Raw genomic sequence first — 13,540 nt, 5'->3', positions numbered from 1 at the left:
GAAGGGGGAGGAGGAAGGGAGCACGGAGGGAGGACTTGACTTGGTGAGGACCACGTCATGGCGGCTTCCAGGGCTCTGGCTGGAGGGACCAGGTAGATGGTGCGGCCATTCCCCGAGATGGCCAGGACAGCAGGATCACCCAGCCTCCACAGGTGAGGAGTTCAGTTGGGGCTTTCTGTGGGAAATCCCGGTCTTGGTGTCCCACCCGGGATTGCTCTGTCTACTGAAGCGCCGGGGAATGAGTAGAGCTGTGTGATGGACGGGAGGCCCCAGGAGGAGCAGGAGGGAGGAAGAGGACGTGGGCCGAGGGGAGCCGGGGAAGGACCCTCTCTTCAGCACTGGACAGAGAGCGAACAAGCCTTCAGGAAGACAGAAAATGTTCAAAAGATCACAAAAATCCAGAAAGCAGGGTTAAGGACACCAAGGGATTGTTTCCAGAGAGAGGAAGGGATTGAAGCCGTCAAAGTGACTGAGGCCCATCAGGCCTGGACGCGGAAGTGTCCACCGGAGTGACTTCGGAAGGAGCAGTTCCGGGAGGACGATGGAGGAGCCAGGTCACAGAGATGGGGGGGAAACGTACAGGAAGGGGGGTGAGCCTCAAGAAACCTGGCCCAGGAGAACTACGGTGATAAGAAGAAGGAGTGGCGGAGATTTGGGCACTTTGATAAACTGAAGGAAATGAACCAGCAGGAGAGAGGGGAGTTGACATACAAGAGGGGACGTGAATGGATGGACGTCCTGAAGGAAGGTGGAAGGATGGGCTTCAAGAGACAAGCAGCTGCTATTTCCCAGTGCCTGGCACGGGGGCACCCGGTGGGTGATCAGGTGAACAAATGAGCAAAGAGACAGACCTGGGTGAAGAGGGTAGCTCTGAGAAGACTGACTTTCTTTTCCCAGACTGGAAAGAAGGCAGACTGGGTGCAGGTATCAGTAAATCGCTACAGATTATGACGACGCTTACAGCACAGCCTTTTATTTTGAATGAACGCTTAGCTCATTAGCTACTGGAGAGACTGAAGCACTTGTCACACGGGAACCCCAGCTGAGACCCTTCCCCCCACCCAGTTTTTCCAGACAGCGTTCCCTTGGCTGCCGAGGGGGCCACTGAGTGAACCCGCAAGTGCGGTGGCAGGGGGAAAGCTGGCCGCTGGGGTCAGGAAGACACTGGTGTTAATCCTGTTTATTTGACCTTGGGAAAAACATCTAACCTCTCTGGACGTGATTCCTTCTTTACAGAACGGGGCTAATAAATACACTTTCTTCACGGGGTTATTTTATGTTTGGAGAATAAAGGTAAAGCATGAGCCTGATGGCACGGGAGTCCTCCAGAACTGCAGGCCACGTGGTCGTCACTGCTGTGTTGCCGGTGGGGGTACTCTGCCATCTAAACATTGTATTTCCTGCATCTAAACATTGTATTTAACAGAAACCTGAGAAATGAAGTGACGGAGCGATGGCCCCTGGCTGCCAGCACACTGCCCGCCAGCCAAGGGCGCGTGGAAGCCGCCGGCTGCACCCGCAGCTGCCCAGGGCCTGACGCGCATGGTCGGGGAGGTGCGGGAGTCACGCACCCACGTGCCACCGAAAGGCACCTGGAGGGAGAGTGGGCGCACAGGCGAATGAGACAGCCCCACGAGGCAGCGAATCAGGGTGCGAGCAGACAGCCCCCATCCGCGTGGGATCTCGGGTGCCAGGAGCCGGGAATGGGGCAGCTGGAGAGCTCGCGGGGGTCGGCGCCACCGTCCCGAGGGAGCCTTTGCTGAGGTCGAGCTGGGAGGGCCCAGTCCAGTGCAGACAGCAGGGGACAGGAGCAGTGCCAATAGGGGGGTCAAGGTCAAAGGTCAGGGCAGAGGAGAGCAGAAGTGGTCAGGAGGAGGCAGATGATCGCAGATGACCACAGCCACTGTCCCACATCTGCCCTCCTTAGCTTTCATGCATGAGAGATAAAGGGTCAGGGTAGGCAAAGTAATTTGGGCAAAGAATAAAACTGTATTTACAGGGCCCCCTTGAGAAGCTGGGGGAAAGTGTGGAAATGTTGGGCTTCTTCACCTGGACAGATGCTAATGTTGTCACAAACAGGACTGGAGGTTTGATGTGCTGAGCCTTCTATCGTGGGACTTGTCCTTATGAAGCTCGTTACTGCAAAGGAGAAGCCAAACTTTCATATAATTGTGTCTAAGAGTCTCCCCCTGAGTGCCTCTTTGTTGCTCAGATGTGGCCCTCTCTCTCTCTCTCTAGCTAAGCTACCCTGGCAGAAGAACTCACTGCCCTACCCTCTACATGGGACCTGACTCCCAGTCCCAGGGGTGTGAATCTCCCTGGCAACGCAAGATATGACCCCCAGGGATGAATCTGGACCTGACATCATAGAATTGAGAATATCTTCTTGACCAAAAGGGGGATGCAAAACGAAACAAAATAAAGTTTCAGTGGCTGAGAGATTTCAAATGGAGTCGAGAGGTCACTCTGGTGGACATTCTCATGCACTATATAGATAACACCTCTTAGGTTTCAATGTATTGGAATAGCTAGAAGTAAATACCTGAAACTACCAAACTCCAACCCAGCAGTCTGGACTCCTGAAGACAATTGTATAACAAATGTAGATTACAAGAGGTGACAGTGTGATTGTGAAAACCTTGTGGATCACACCCCCTTTATCCAGTGTATGGATGGATGAGTAGAAAAATGGGGACAAAAACTAAATGAAAAATAGGGTGGGATGGGGGGAATGATTTGGGTGTTCTTTTTTACTTTTATTTTTTATTCTTATTCTCATTCTTTCTGGTGCAAGGAAAATGTTCAGAAATAGACTGTGGTGATGAATGCATAACTATATGATTGTACTGTGAACAGTTGATTGTACAACATGGATTACTGTATGGTATTTGAATATATTTCAATTAAACTGAATTTAATTTTTTTAAAAAAAGGGTCAGGGTAGGTAACAATTTAGTTATCATGAGGGTTACATGAAGTAACACATGAGGAGCACCTGGCAAACAGTAGGTGCTCAATAAATGGTATCTATTATTATTAACTAATTAATTGATTGATGAACATTCCACCTCATTCCCCAGCTACCAACTTTGACTCTATAGAATAGAGATGAGAGAAACAAGAAGATCAGAATGAACTGGACGAGAAAAATGGGGCAACTGTAAAATAAACAGGATATATGCTTAGCTATACATTTTAAAATACGTTACTTATTTGTTTTATGAGGCTTTTAAGTCATTTACAAAGATATGTCCCTCTGACCTGACAAAATTAAAATAACTGCAGTACACATATTCGTGCCCCGACTGCTTCCCAAAAGGATTTTATTTAACTTATAAATTTAAAACAAAGAAATGGCAGGACATTAATAATGAAAAAGCAGAAAAATGAGTTAGCAGAAGAGAAAGAAAATACAGCCACGGTTCTGTGTGCGAGCAGTGAGTGCCCTGGTACCTGCCCTGGTCCTTTCTCTCTCGTGCATGAAAACTAACGAGGGCAAAGTCTTTAAAAACCCACAGTCTGATGGAGAAAGAGACACACATCTAATAATTCAAGGGAAGTAGATACAGCAAAATACAGATAGATGATGGATGAAGGAAGGAAGGAAGGAAGGAAGGGAGGGAGGGAGGGAGGGAGGGAGGAAGGGAGGTTGGTTCAGTTTGGTTGTTTAATTCTAATGGGGTAGAAGGCAATACCTGAGCTGACCCATAATGGATGAACAGGAGTGAGCTAGTGAGAGGGTAGGAAGGAAAGCTTACCACGGAGACAGTAGTATAAATAAAGGCATGAAAAATCAGTTGTGTGTGTGTCTGTGTGTGTACAAACAACAGTTTCTGTATGGCTGGTTAGGAGAGCATAAGGGGCAGGAGAGGGAGATGCACTGAAGGGGCAGAACTGGGCAGCTCACAGAGGCTGTGTGGACGGTGCCATGGAGTCAGAACCCCACACTGGGACAGTGGGGTACTGTTGGTGGATTGAGAGCAAGAGAGCAGCATGATCAGGGAGAGAAAAGTCTAGAATAATCAAAGAAAGCTTCCTGGAGGAGGGAGAACATGTGCTTATGTCTTAGTGGATAAAGATGGGCAAAATCAGCAATTATTAAATTATTGTGTAAGTTGTAGCCATATCGCTAATTTTCCTCAATAGAAGAAAACTCTAACTCATTTTCTCCACTCTCCATTCAGCTTTAAGAGTGCAGAAAAGGCAAAGGTCTTGCCACTTTGTCACTATGATATTGAACAAAATTCAGGTCTCTACATTTGCAAGTAATGTGCCATCCCCTACAGAAAAAGAAGAAAAATCAACAAACAACAACTGAAGGTACAGAGAAGTTGCCCAGTCACATGACTAATAAACAACTGAGCCATGATTTGAATCCAAGTCTGACCCCAAGTCTAATACCCCATATTCTCCACCACAGAGCCTCACCCCCGGCACAACCTGGAGTGTCCCCCTTTTTTTTACTCTCCAATTTCTTCTGACTTAGTAAATCCTCCCTTATCCAGGGCACTTTCTATGCACACCCCAGTTCACAACGGCTTTTCTCTCCAAGAGCCCCTTAAATTGTCTAATTACACAATCCCCATGTTTAGTCTTGTGCCGTGTCAGATGCTCTCTTCCTATGCCCACGTTGAAACCCTCGGCTCCTGGCGGGACAGAGACCTGTTGCGAGATAAATACGCTGTCAAGACGAGAAGCAGCACAGGAGACCCACGAATTGCTTTTGTCCTGGACTATCGCTTCAAGGATGTTTGTTCTGAAGGTCTTGGAAGATAGAAGTTGTGTTACTATCCAGAGCAAAGGGCAGGTTTGCTTCCTGTCCAGGGGAATAAAGGTGCTGCCTGCCCTAGGGCAGAAGGCAGACGTGCTGCCTTCCCATCACACAAGGCGTGGGCTCCCTCTGCTCGGATTTCCTCTCCAGGCCCTTTGCACCCCCTGTGGGGCCTGGGAATCAGGGAACAGGCATAAATGGATACTCTGGTTACTGCTGCCTGCTGTGACTAATCAACGGTCCTTTGTCTCTGACCCAGGACCTCGTGTCTCCTGCCAGCATCCACCAATCTGCGACTGACGAACTTGTTACCGCACACGTAGGGGAAAATTTCAGACCCTTCCACAGCTCTTGGCAGGATCATGTCTAACAATCCTCCAAGACTCTCCTCAATACAAGAAAGTCCTCGTCGCCTAGCAGAGCCTCAACAAAAACAGCAATGTCAAGAAATAATGAGCAACCAATTCTTACCACTCAAATTTGGAGATCATACTCTTGGTAAATGTTCAAAACGTGGTCTCTTGAGGTAGCCAAAAACTTTTCAACTAAATTTTTAAATAACCATTAGTCGTATGACTTAAATTAACACAGAGTTCGGTAAAGTGGAGTGGTAAGAGCATGAGTTTTGAGATCAGACTGCCTGGGTTCAAATGCTAACTCCTCTACCTCATAGTGTGTGGCTTTGGTCAAGTTTTATAACCCTTCTGTCCTTCAGTTTTTTCAACAGGAAAATGATCATAACAGCTGCTAACTCATGGGGCTGTTGTATGGATTCAATGAGCTACTTTACACAAAGCACTTAAAATAACGTCAAACACACATACAATATTATTATTGTATAGCTTGCATTCAAAATATACCAACATATTCCAGTGGGGTCCAAATTCTTATAAAATCCTGGCTTTATTAGACCTTTAAATTGCAGGCAGTTTCCTGAGATGGACTGAAACATCTAGCCATCAGAAATGAAGGATGCTTGTCCCCGGACAAACCTGTGTCGCTCCACAGTGGAAGCCCAGTGCTCGGTGACAGACAGACACTTGCCAAAATGGTTAAGGACCACGGTGATGATGGCTGGCGGTCAGGTGCTACATCAGGAGGCAGGTATTTAGGGTCCTCCTTGTTTTGAGAACCCCCTGTTGTTTGACAATTTTGGATTCATAAATGTTGGGAGCCCGTAGCTGCTGGGGGACGCTCCCAAGACTCGGGGTCTCCGGGCTCGTGAGTGTCGGGGGAAGAGGGGAGGGTCCACTCCAGCAATCAGTCAAGGGAAGGAGAAGCTGCTCGTGACCTCAGGGCAGCACTGGAAGTTTAAATACTGATGAGATAACACCAGCTTATCAGGCAAAGAATGAAGCGGAGAACAAGGAATCTGTAAGTCTGAATCATCGTTCACTGTCTACATAATTCAGACTCACTAAACAGGTGCCAAGGTGTCAATTTGGCTCATATAATAGAACCCTGGCCAGGAGCACAATATTGGTTAACAACGAGAAGAGGAGAGAAACATTCATTGAGTGCCAACTATGTGTCCTTAATGTACATTATCTCAATCCTGTGCACAGGGCCTTATTAGCCCTCTTGGAAGAGTTGAGCAAACAGAGGACTTAAGAGAGGTTATGCGCATTGACTGTAGTCACAGAACAAGTGAGTGAGAAGCCAGGCTCTGAGCCACGAGGCAGACCCCACGGCCTGTGCTCTCCTCCCGCTCTGCTTCGGGCCCCACAGCCCCAGCTGTCCATGCCCCACACTGCAGGCTTCTTGTAAGCAGGAGCTGTGTTCTGTTCACCACTATTCCCACAGAAGACCATAACACAGAGCAAATGAAATTAGATATTGGGGTCCTCAAAGGCAGTCAGCCAGAATGGAGAGCTCCAGGGCACTGTCCCATCAGCCTGGGCAATCGCTGCACATCACTGCACATCTCCATGAATCCCTCATGAACACCACCAAGAACCACCGGGTTGGCTGATCAGAAGAGGGAACAATTTTACTGGAGATTCCAGGAACATGCTAGGGAAGGGTGGTTCATGTAAAAACCTTACACATATAAAATAACTAAGTTTGAAGTGACTACTCACCCCGTATTCGTTGGTCAACTCTTGCCATGAAACCTGGAGGGGAGTCTGACCAAGCCCACGCTGGTCACCTGGGGGCAGGGACTTCCTCAGACCAGATGTCCAGGCCTCTCCCTGCAGGGCATCCAGCCATGGGGGCTGACCCCGGTCTGGGGCTGGGGGTTGCCCTGAGAGGCTTCCATTGGAGGTGGTGGAGACACATAGCCTGGGGCATGAGGCGGGACAGGAATGAGGAACAATGAAACCATTTGCCAGTCCCAAGGGCAGCTGGTGACGGAAAGACAAAGCTCCGAGTTGGCGTCAGGAGCCAGACTGAGCCCAGATCCACCAGAAGCAGGGAGGGTGGAGTGAGGAGGGTCTGGGTCCACTGCTGTCCCACTATGGAGGCCCGCAGCTCACCTCCAGGGGCTGGCCACCTGTCAGGCTGGCTTAGGACAAAGGATGTCAGCAGGCATGAACCATTACTGTCCGCACCCCCAAAAGCCAACCCCTGATAGCCTGGAACGGACTCAGAAGTCCTGGTCCAGCCAGACCCCCGGCAGTTGTGGTAGGAAAGTGCCCAAGATGGCTCTGAAAGTGATCCCTTGCTAGGTAGTGGGAGAGATGAAGAGGAGGGTCCTAAGTCGGCCGATTTCCCAGGATTCCTCTTCTCCAGGACCATGCACCATTTACCGCGGCTCTTCCTTTGCTTGTGGAATTCTTGGGATTGGCCCAGAGAAGGGTGGGCTGAGGGTTTGACCCGGGGCCTCAGGCTCCACTCAGTCCACGACTGGAACAGCATGAGCTGGACTCACCATCTGTGGAGAGAATCCCTCGCAGCGACAGATCTGCTGACAGGCCTGATGAATCCATCATTAGCTCTTGAGAAAGAATGAGGCAATTTCTTTCCAGAGCTCAGGGATGAGGGCACGTGCTGTGCATGCTGACAAACAGCTTTTACAGTTTATAAATACCAAGGCATGTGTTCTCCACTCCAATGAGAATATATATCCGGTTTCCCTGCTGCAGACAAGGCGCAATTTCATCAGATAATTGAGACTGGAAGAAGTGCTCTGTGCGGGCTACACATCTGGACTTCAAGCTCCATGGAGCTTTCCAGTAAAACGGATGCTCGCGTTAGTTCTGGCAGGATTCACTGGGAATGAAAGCTGTGTCCAAATAAAGCCACACAAAGCTTCAGGAACCAGATGTTCCATTCATCGATTTTTTTTAAATGTTGCAATAAAATCGATCGCAGAAATATGTGTACTTTCTTCTCCTCTTTGTCTCTGTCATCCAAGAGAGGACCTCCTGTTGGCCTCGGACTACGAAGCGTTCAAAGAATATGTGTGAAGCATTTTTACATCCTCACAAGCATCACCCTGTTGTCTGTTTCCTTTTCATACATTAAGACACAGGCTTAGGCAGCTGAATCTTCTTTCCTGAGCTCATTCAAAGAGGAAGTCACAGACTGGAACTCAAAACCAGACCTTCTGACTCCCAGTTCAGCGCCCTTCCCCATCTTCAATCCCATCACATCTCAGTGCCATTTGCCAAAAATCCTTACAATCCACTTGGAAGTTGCTCCATTATTATATGTGATTCTGTTGTTTTCAATTTATATTTCTTAATTTTAAATTAGTATCAGTGGGTTTTCACACAATACTTCATAAATTACCTTTCGACCAATAATAAATGTCTTGACTGTCAAATTGTGTTTGACTTCATCAATGTCCTCCAATCAGACAGAAAATACCAGTTCTGCCTGGATATCACCCGAGATAAGCCAAAAGGACTCCTGCATTGTAATAATTATGGAGGCTTATTTATGGCGTGCATATTATTTGCTGGGCACTGCACCAGTCACTTTATGAAGGTTATCCGATTTAATCCTTACACTATCCTTATAAAAAGGTTGGCAATCACCCCCACAGACAGAAGGGAAGACTGAGGCGAGAGAGGTCTAGGGGCTTGCCCATGATCCCAGAGCTCGGATTGGAACCCAGGACCGTCAGACACCAAAGCCCAGGCTCCCAGGCACGATCCCTTTCCTGACCCACAAGATGCAGGCATGTCCGTGCACCATTAGCATTAAGGCTCCTGAGTGGTGTGTCACCTTGGTGTCATCGGCTATAAAAGCTCTCAAAGGTAACTGGGACTCAATCCCTGGGGCTTGTGACTATTACTTAATGCAGCAAAAGGTGCTTTGCAGATGCGATTAAGGAGCGTGACCGAGGATTATCAGGGTAGGACCTAAATGTAATTGCAAGTGTCCTTTTAAGAGGAAGCAGAGGGAGATTCGACACGGAAGAGCAGAGGGCAACATGGCCGGGACAACGAGGCCACAAGCCAGGGAATGCTGGCAGCTGCCAGGAGCTCACGAGGCAGGGAGCAGCCCTCCTGGAGCCTCGGAAGAATCCAGCCCTGCTGAGGCCTTGATTTCAGTCTTCTACAATCGGGCCTCCAGAACCTGAGAGAATAAATTTCTATTGTTTTAAGCCACCACAAGAAACTAATAGTCCTGGGCTAGTTGTTTAAGCTCATGATGAAAACCTACGTCATTTGGATGCTGGTTCATCGGGTACCACCTAATAAATATTTCCTCTTTCTCCTGACCATACTTTCATCTTCCTGGGGGAAAAAAATGTGAGTAAAGGCTTTAAAGCTGGGATTCTTTATAGCAGGAGAAAAGCACTCAGAATGGAAATCAAAACTCAGCATTCATTATTCAGGGGACAGTTAGTGGCGGGTTGCATCTTCAGTGAGTGTGAAACGAGCAGTATCTAGGTTAAATGGAGGTTGCAAGGCGTGTGCTCTCGGCCTCTGGAGCGCTTTAAAAACTGAGAAAATCATTGCCCATCTCTGATATTTTGGGTCTAAGTAGAAATTATTTCAATCACTTTTTGAGACTCTCTGCATTTCTGTGATTCTTTCACATGATTTCTGGAAATTCTTACCTGCACCAGGAGTTTGGAAATGCCAAGTAACAGGAAAGCAATGCTATACAATACCTTCCAAGGCAGGATATTTGATGGTATTAAGGGATTGGTGTTAATTTTCAGGTTTATTAATGGCATTGCAATTGAGTTTAGAAAAAACAGATGACTCTTCTAGAACTATTTACTGAAAATTTATGGATTAAATGGCACAAGTGGGATTTTAAGTAAACTGGGGGTGGGAGGAAGTGAGTGGGGGGAAAGATGAAATAACTTTCCTGAGAGTAGATAATTGTTGAGCTGTATGGCAGGTATTACTCTGTTTCTATCTGCATGAAGTTTTTCATAATACGTGGCAGGTAAGGAAGGAGGAAGGAGGGAGGGATGGAGGGTGGAAAATCGAAACCCCCACGTTTGGTCAGTTGGCCAAATCCCACGTGCATCTGGTCCGTCCGCTGCCGCGTGGCCTTGTGCAAGTCCCTCGTCTCCCCCTGTGAGACGGGCAGGTGGCCTGATGGCCTCCCTGAGCCCCGGAGCTGCCCATGCCGTGGCTTCAAGCAGGTCCTGGACCCCTTCTCACCCCCAGCCTGCCTGTCTCACTCCTGCCGCGTTCCGTAACGCCGTGGCATTCTTCCCAAGCAGGACAGTGGAGCAGGTGCTGAAAATGACCAAAGGTTGAGCTACCAGGTGACTTTGAAGAAAACCAAAATCACGTTTCTACTGGTTTTCAGAAGGCCTCTCACTCAACACCCTCCAGCATTCAAAGGCTCTCACTCCTCACCACCAGATGAAGGGACATAAATGGCACTTTGTGATTTCTTTCAATAAGCTAAGTTTTAAAACAGCCAATACCCTGTGTCCATTGTAACAAGAAACAAAACCTCATGGGCTATGACTCTGCCCACAGAGAATACCAGGAAATTAGGTGGCAGGTTAAAAGCAGTTTTTACTATGCAAACTCCTAATGTAAACAAAGTCAGAGGGGAACTGGGCAATTTCAGGACCAAAGCAGGCTCCGTACCTGTGAGAGGGAGAAAGCACCCTGGGATCAGGGCTCCACCTTCACAGGAGAAGACGAGCCCAGAGAGGTATGGTGCCTAGCCCCCGGCCACACAGCTAGTTAGCCACGGTGCTACCACCAAAACCCAGGCTGCCTGACGCAGACACACAGAGAGGCCCAGTCACAAGTTGCTCTAAGAACTTGAGAAACACCTTTTTTCAAACAAGAGGCAAACCCTTATCATGAAGTGGAACCATATTCAAACAGCCATTATTCTACATCAAAAATGATAGAAAAATGGCCATTTCATATGGTACAAATAACTGTTGTGAACATTAGAAAAAGCTTCTCCAGTGACATCAATCAACGCCACAAGAGAGAACTGGGTGGGGGTCTCACAGCATAGAAGCCCCAAGACAATGCCCTGCCACGATCCAATAGCAACTGTCCCCAAATCGCTGATAGGTGAACACTCGGGAATGAGCTCAGGTATGTACAAAAGCAACTGGGAGACCAAACGGGGAGAGCAAGCAAAGTCACCAAGTCTACTTGTATCAGCATGTCTAAACTAAATCTCCACAGGGAAGTGATACCAGCCCATCCAACGGCAGAAAACCCTTTAACTAAAGGATCGGCAAAGGGGGAGAGGAGCCAAGGCAGAGACTGACAGTGTAGGAGGCTGGGAGATGGAGAAGGCAACAGGCTCCACCCATTCAGGCCCAGTGGAGTAAGACCAAAATGAACTGACCAGGCCCTCAGACTAATGCCCCCAAACAGCTCAGGTGTCCCCTCCTCCAGGAAGCCCTCCCTGATGCACACCCACACATCCCCCATGGGCTGGGTCCTTCTTCTGTGAGTTCTGAGCAGCACCCTGAGCTAACCCTGGGTGGGGACTGTCAACCGACTGCCCTGTTTCCAGCAGCCTGAGGGCTCCCTGAGGAAACAGGCCCGTCTCACTCATCTCTGCACTCCCAGTGCCTGCCCTGAGCCTGTGCCACAGCAAGCACTCGGGAAATGCTGAACTAAAACAAAAACTGAAACCATCTCCAGGGTGAGAAGGGCCAGGAAGGAGGGGATCCAGCACGTTGATTCCTGGGGTGACTCCGCTAGCCTTCCAACCCCATAAAGAACTGCTGCCGAGGATGGGAAACAAATCCGAGGAACTGGAAGGAGGAGGTGTGGTCACAGGGTAGGAAAAAATAGGAGAGAATTAGACGATGCAACACCCTAATATGAACCCCAGCGCCCAGAAACAGGCCGTGCCAGGGTCAGACTGAGTGCCCAGCCTCCTCCCCTGCCGCTCGGCCCAGCCCCGGCCCCTGCCAGCACCCAGCCAGGTGGGCCCGGAGCCACCGACCTGGCAGGAAGGACCCTGCCCGTAGCAGTGAGCGCCAGGAGACACCGGGGAGGCAGGGACAAGCACAGACGAGCACCTCACGGGCATCGCTGGAGCCTGACGACGTGGGGGCATTTGGCCTGAGGGGCAGCAGGGACTGAGGAGAGAAGGTGGCAGGGACAGAGTTCCAGCTGGGCACCCCAGAGGGCCGCCACCACCCTTCACCCCACGGCCACAGAGGGGTCTGGCCAGTGCCCCTCCAGGGATAGTAACAGATGCAGACAGACATGATTCCTTGCAGTTCCAACCGTGAAAGCTCAGCGTGGAAGGATCTAGAGTGGAAGCCACCCTTAACACCCCACCAGCCGACAGACATGCCTGAATTCTTGTAGGATCTCAGGTGTTCTCACACATCAGCCACTCAGCCCTGAAATGGAAGGACCTCAGAGCGCCTTCCAGCTTCGGGGGCTTTCTAGAAAACCCTGTCACCAATGTGCCTGCTTTCTGGATCAGGAAAGGAAAGGCACACGGGCTGGCACGTTCCCCTTTCCTACCAGGTGATGGAGAACTCTTTCAGTCAGAGTTTGTTGTTCTTTGTCACTTCGGATGAACTCGGTCCTGGTGAACCCCGAAACCCACTCCCCAATGGAGCAGAGCAGGAGGAAGTGTGACGCGAGACGGAAAGTCTGCTCTAGGGTCAAAGCCCAACTCAGTCGCTTACTGTGTGAGTTTAGGCCAGCCACGTTCCCCCTGTGCCTCGGTTTCCCCCTTAAACTGGGATAGCAATAAATCCTTGCTCCTGGGGATATCGGGAAGAGTAAATGAGAGTAGAGCACTAAAGCCGTTACTTAAGAAGCTGCCGCTGCTGCTGCCGTTTCCTCTTCCTTCTTATTATTCCTACTGCTGCTGCTACGTAACAGTTTTTCAGTTACCTCATTATCAAGTAGCAAACTTTAATAAAACAGGATGCCAAATTCTTTTGTTATACCTCAAAACTATACTTATGCCAATATCAAAAAGGCATTTGAGGGGAAAAAAAGATTTTTAAAAACTGGCCTGGGGATGTCACACGGACATATAATAAATCTCCAGACGAAAGGGTGAACGTAAACAGAGCTAAGTTCCATCCACCTCGGAGGTTGTGACGAGTCAGAGCTACCGTCACCAGAGAATGCGCAGGAAACATCCTTCCTTCAATGAAACACATCTGTGAAAATAAATTTAGAGCAGGATAATAAATCCACACAGCTCTTTCTTTCATTCCAAAGACCTCAAGGAAAGAGTCTGCAGCTCAGCTGACGGTATGAGTTAGAATCACCGTCCATCTCCAAAATTAAGACTTCAGCCGAATTCTCTCTCCATGGACTAGAAATCACTGTCACTGCCCTAAAAATGAGTGTGTATGTGTGTGTGCTTCCTTTGGTTGGAGGGTTTCTACAT

The sequence above is a fragment of the Choloepus didactylus genome, chromosome 20 (genome assembly GCF_015220235.1).
Source record: "Choloepus didactylus isolate mChoDid1 chromosome 20, mChoDid1.pri, whole genome shotgun sequence".
Taxonomy (NCBI): Eukaryota; Metazoa; Chordata; class Mammalia; order Pilosa; family Megalonychidae; genus Choloepus; species Choloepus didactylus.
The sequence above is the reverse complement of the archived record's forward strand: the minus strand, read 5'-3'. Positions refer to the sequence as shown.